The sequence below is a fragment of the Lampetra fluviatilis genome, chromosome 45 (assembly GCF_964198595.1).
Source record: "Lampetra fluviatilis chromosome 45, kcLamFluv1.1, whole genome shotgun sequence".
In the NCBI taxonomy this organism is placed as follows: Eukaryota; Metazoa; Chordata; class Hyperoartia; order Petromyzontiformes; family Petromyzontidae; genus Lampetra; species Lampetra fluviatilis.
The window spans coordinates 4,661,899-4,667,969 of NC_136319.1; the positions used below are offsets into that span (position 1 = coordinate 4,661,899).

The 6,071-nt window shown below is 46.5% G+C and overlaps 1 non-coding gene across 1 annotated transcript; it reads right to left on the reverse strand.

Annotated features, from left to right (window-relative positions):
• Positions 1–1,487: 1,487 nt before the first annotated feature.
• On the reverse strand, positions 1,488–1,559 carry TRNAA-CGC (transfer RNA alanine (anticodon CGC)). Its single transcript has one exon. It is a non-coding gene; the product is annotated as a tRNA-Ala (tRNA).
• Positions 1,560–6,071: the final 4,512 nt, after the last annotated feature.

The window sequence follows — 6,071 nt, forward strand, 5'->3', positions numbered from 1 at the left end:
TAGTTAATTCTGATATACGTTACAGCCAGTTAAATTGGCATGCTGGTAACTTGCAGTAACGTAAAACAATGTTCAACTGCTACCACACCTTTGTTAAAAAATTGTTCGCTACAATAATTAAACATGTGTAGGGGTGTCAGGGGAAGGATTCCCACCAATAGGTGGGTTAGTGGGAGGGGTGATCGAGGAGATATAAGGAGAGAACGGGCGGGAAGACGGGGCCTTTGGCGGGAACGATATTGGGACGGCTGGGGACAGGTGTGGATGGAAAAAAGGACTAAAGGACGAAACCCCTGCAATCTTGTGTCGGCTCTCCTTTACACATGTCTTACCGTTGGGAGAACGGCGGTCCCTGAAACGTGTCTGTGGAATAAGATGGTTGATATGCACGTGGCGTGAAAAAATGCATCGAGTTTGGGCGGAAGTGTAACGTAATTAAATTAAAAAACCTCCCGATTAGTAAAATTAATAATTTTTTGCATTTTTGGCTTTCTTGATAAAAAATACAATTAAATTCTACTTAGTTATTGATGGCTTATTTTATTCGAACAAAACTGAATAAAATACAATTAATAACTAATAGAAATGTGTTGAATTCAGCTCAATGTGATTCCAAACTACACATAGTCTTTATTTTTATGTATAGGCTATTCTTATATATTTACTAAACATTAATTAACCCCAGTCTCGGTTTTTACAGTGTGTAGTGGCGTGGATTTTTCTATGGGTCCTCCGGTTTTTCCCTCCACATTTAAAATCATGCTTTTACAGCTGCTATAAATGTCCACATGATAATCCACTACTACTTCGTTGAGCCATCGTATTTTTGGCAGGTCGCATCTGAAACACGTTCCTTCGGAGTGGGCAGGTAGGAACTTGGTTGGACAGCACATTCGTGCACGACAGAAAGCTCGCGGTCACGTGATGCACTTCAACCAATCCCTGAACATACATGTTTGGGAGGGGCGATGCACGCCAGACAAATAATCCCTGGTGGGCAGTGTGAAACTGTTGTCCCTACCTGTATAATTCCACTCGTTGAGTTATCCTTCAGCGATGAGGACTCCAAACTGATTTCCTTCTCACCCACTCCGTTCGACCACCACTCGGCAGGTCACAACACTTTTCTCTCGGCTTCCTCCACGCACTGCTCAAATTTGGAAGTCCATCCTACGGTTTCAAATCTAATTATCTTGATCATTTCCATAAATATTTTGATTTCACACTTGATGATGATTGCTTGTGTTGCAGTCGAAACGTCGTGATAATTTTATTGTTTTATGTTTTTATTATTTTATTATTTCCCTTCTACGTGAGAATATGAATTCCATAAACATGTTGACTCTTATCGACTACAACTTTGATTGTAGTGATGTTCATTGCTGACATGTTGGTCTTCTGGATCTGTGCTCAGCAACCATAACGAATGAAAACAAGCCACGCATATTCCTTAGAGTAAAATTGTCCACTGGAAAAATATCACCTCGTGGAGATGCCGGGGATTGACCCCGGGGCCTCACACATGCGAAGCGTGCACTCTACCACTGAGCTACATCCCCATGGTGTTTCTACCTGGGCTCAGTTCCACCTCGATACGGGGTGAAACTTCGTCATCAGCTTCTTCCTCTCCCTCGTCTTCCCACTCACTCTCCTGTTGGCCCTGGGCCCTGTACACATCAAGTCTGCACAGAGTTCAAGCAAAATGTATTTATTTGAAAGAAATAGAAATAACAAGCATACATGTGGATGGATACTATGATGCTTTCCCAATTTATTTATTATTGGAAATATTAATTCGGAAATAAAAAAGTGTTTTGGATACTTTTAAGCACTGGTTTTCATCTCCAAAATTTGAAGTAAACCATTTGATCACTGTGTGCATCGCTAGTTATACAAATAGTAAGTTCCTGAAATCAACACAAATTCATCCGAAGGTATCGTTCATATAGGTTAATATTTACGAGAGTTCATGTGCACCCCTATTACAGGGACATTGACACAGCCAATTGATTTTGGAATTCAAACTTTGTTTGAAAAAAGAATTAAATAAAAGCTTCCGACATGGAGATGCCGGGGATTGAACCCAGGGCCTCGCACATGTGTAGTGGTGATACGCGCTGGGATAGGGATCGGGTGCCAGCGTGTTGTGATTGGCTGTGGGCCGGTGACGCGCTTGAGAGGGAGTGATCGGGTGGCAGCGCGGCGTGATTGGTTGGGTGGTGGAAACACGCGCTGGGGGAAAAGGGATCGTAGGAACAGCGCGTCGTGATTGGTTAACTAAGGAGCGATGCTCACGTCGAGGGCCGCATCCGCTCCGTCTCCCGTGAGCAGGGACTATATAAGGGGATGCACACAGGCGCACGGGGAGAGATGTAACCAGCGAAGACTGAAGACGGAGAGGAAGAGATAGGGCCTGCGGTACCTAGTCCCGCTGTCCTGTAGGGACCGGGACTCTGTGTAACCCAGAGGCGGAGTGCAGTGTGAGCATGCAGTGTAAGCATGCAGTGTGTGTAGCCAGAGGCATAGGGTCTACACGAGCTAAGTGAAGAGTGTGTAGCCAGAGGCATAGGGTCTACACGAGCTAAGTGAAGAGTGTGTAGCCAGAGGCATAGGGTCTACACGAGCTAAGTGAAGAGTGTGTAGCCAGAGGCATAGGGTCTACACGAGTTAAGTGGAGTGTGCAGCCAGGGGAACAGCGACCACACGGTGTATCGAGACAGTAGTCGGAAGAATAGAGACCACACGTTGTATCGTGACAAGTCGAGATTTAATAAAAGAAGTGTGTTACCCGTCAAGAAGTTTCCTGCCGTCATTTCCCATACTTCACATGCAAAGCGTGCGCTCTCCCACTGAGCTACATCTCCACCACGCTGGCAGCCAGCCAGGTAGCCAGCCCCCTTAACTATCGGCCCCTCCCTTTACCCCCTCTCCCTTAGGCCACTCCCCTGACCCCCCTTCCCTTAGGCCCCTCCCCTGACCACCCCCCATATCCTTAGGCCCCTCCGCTGACCCCGCCTCCCTTAGGCCCCTTCTCTGATCCCCCCCCCCCCCTTTGGCCCCTCTCCTGACTCCCCCCTTCCTTAGGCCCCTCCCCTGACCCTCCTCCCTTAGGCACCTCCCCTCTCCGTACCCGGCAGTAGGTCTCCACCAATCAAAGAGCTGTTTGTAAGGTCTCCACCAATCAAAGAGCTGTGTGTATTATATATTTATTTATGCACGACAGACAGTCAGACAGACAATAAATCTCTGGTGGGCAGTGTGGAACATTGTTCCTACCTGTAAAAGAGCTATATATCTCAGTGTGGCCTTACCTGGTAAAAAAAAATTCAATTTAGTTTTAGTAACTAATGTTGTAATAATTTAAATACGCGCAGTGGTTTGACATTTCATCAGGCAATTCATTACACAGGTGATTACAGTAGAATGTGATGAGTGGGATAGAGTCCCGTAAAAAAACATTTTATACGTAATAAATAATAAATAAAATCCGCTCTTGTCTCAGAAGTTGTTGAAGATGTCCTCGAGAGGAGGATAGAAATCCTTCAGCTCCCACAGGAGCTCCCAGAACGCCTTGGCCCTGTACTGATCCTTGCTCAGGACAAGTTCCAGCACGTGCGCAGAGGCCTCCTTGGCCTCCATTTCTTTGAGCATCTGGCAGTGGTGGTGGGGGAGGGGGAAGTGACAAAACATCCAATCCAGTCACCACCATCTTCATCATTTACAGTCATCAAAAATCCGCTTTCACTGAATTCACTCATCATCAGCATCGCGGATTCGGCTCCCCATTGCGTTATGTCTCATCGATTGTATTCACCTGATCTCCACCATTGCTAAGATAATAATGATAATACCATTTACATAGCCGTTTTCATTAAGGATCTTAAAGCGTCGTATTGACGGTATATGCTACAGCGCGTTGTTGGTGCATGGTGGTGTGCTGACATTTATTTTTTGAGGGTTTGACTGGTTCGTTGGTCTTGGTAGGATAACTTGGGAACCGCCATTAGATATAGATCAATGGATAGACACCGGATGCCATTGGAGTGACCACAGCTGCCAATCGCTCCGTGACAACCCTGACGGGACTGAGTGCGGTCCCCAGAGGTTGCTTTGTTTGCCCCCTGCTCATTCGTTGCCGCACAACTATGGGTGGCTGGGAGATGTTAACGACCTCGCCTGGTATACAGGAGGTCGCGGGTTTGATCCCGACCCTAACTACACCTGCTGCTGTATATTTGGAGTCTGCTTCTCTCTCTCTCCCCGTGGTGGTCACTGCGTGGATTTTTCTCCGGGTCCCTCCGGTTTTTTCCCCCACATTTACAATCAACGTCACGGCATTGAGTGACTGCTGCTATAAATGTCCACATGATGATGATGATATCAGCCACTTCGATGAGCTGCTATCATTTGTGATGGCCAGGGTCGCTTCTGAAAAAGAGCTGCTACATAGCTCAGTGGTAAAATAAAAGATAATCGTTTAGTTTTTAGTTTAAATTCGTAATCTATTTTGGCGGTTTCGTTTAGTTTCATTCAGCAAAACTCCTTTCCTGCGGTCTTCGAGGATTAAAAAAACTCAGCCAGCAGGACTCTCCCCGTGTGTGTGCAGGGCAAGCGGTTGCTATGCTTTTCAGGGAGCACACTAAACACCCACCCGTATGCAGTTCCTGGTGAACAGGCGCCTGCTGTGGAGCTGTGTGAACAGCGGATCAACGTCACTCGCTAAGGCTTCGACCAGCCTCTTCCTATTGAAGCGGATTTTATCCTGGAGCACGCGGTCAGTGTAGCAGTTCAGATGCACAGGAAACGTGTTGGAGAGATTGTTGAAGAATTCTGAAAATGGAAACATTTTTTGACCAATAGTTAACTCAAGTGATGCAGTGGTGACTGAGCAGTCAAGTACACATTCGTTGTTAATTGTGTTAACATAGATCCCCCGTGTAGCCTATAACAGACTGTTGGGGAAAGTGCTGTTAGCAAGCACCTATAAAGGCCAGCACGGCACACGAGGGGTTGGGTGGACAGCAATCACGTCCGTCTGGCCGCCTTCGTCTCCCCAAGTGGTGATGTTTACTACACACAGCACCCGGTACTCATTTGAGGCTGAGTCGACCTAGGGGAGGCCCAGGGCCAGTTCAGATAATCGCTATCACACTGTTGACCTTGAGCTGGAATCGAACCTGGGGTCGCCAGGTTCGTAGCGCACTGCCGTTCCCCCAACACCACGTGCATGTCCCATCCCATCTCGTCCTGCTTGCTCGCAACCGTGGCGCAAGGAACACCTTTCTACGAGGACCACGTTCAATGCTGCTTACCGAGGGAGCTCAGCCACAGCTTGACTTTGGGGTAGCGGTCCTGTATGGCTTGCAAAGCAAATAAGAGCTTGAGGCAGTCCTCATTGCCTTTGTTGATGAAGTAGTCGAGAATTCGCTCAGCGCACTCCCTGCCATTCTTGATCTTTCTGACTTCGCTGAAGAGGTCATTGGGGATTTGTCCTCGGCTCATCAGCTGCACGAGAAGATGCTGAGGCTTCTCACCGATCCATAGCTGCAGATCTGACTTCTTCTGTCGCACAGAGCACACTGCCTCCCCTGTGGTGAACACAATCCACAGGTCAGTTGACATACCGGGGGAAGTTCTTCGTGGGCCTGTCAGATCAATGAGCCATTATCTCAGTGGGATTTCGTTTGAAATTTTGGTTTTCATCACAAATAACTGGCGTTCAATGAGACACTTTTTATATGTGAGCACATCTTCAAAGTGAATCCACAAAAAAGCTAACTTGAAAGCATTATATACCGTGATGTTCTCTGCATCAAATATCAAACCGCATCATCGTATAAGACGTTTAACTTTTTCGCCTGGTTCTTTTTTTTTCAATTCTAGATTTGAAGCTTTTGTGACTGCAAGGATTCATAGTCTTTCTCTTTACTTGATAGCAATTGTGCTGTGACGGTTCCACCTGAAGACGGAAGCTTGTGTTGCCTCCGAAACGTCGTGATTTTTTCTTTTATTTTTATAAATTTTAATTAAATTGTTTTACCTACGTGATTTTTTTTCAAGCCGTTTATCGC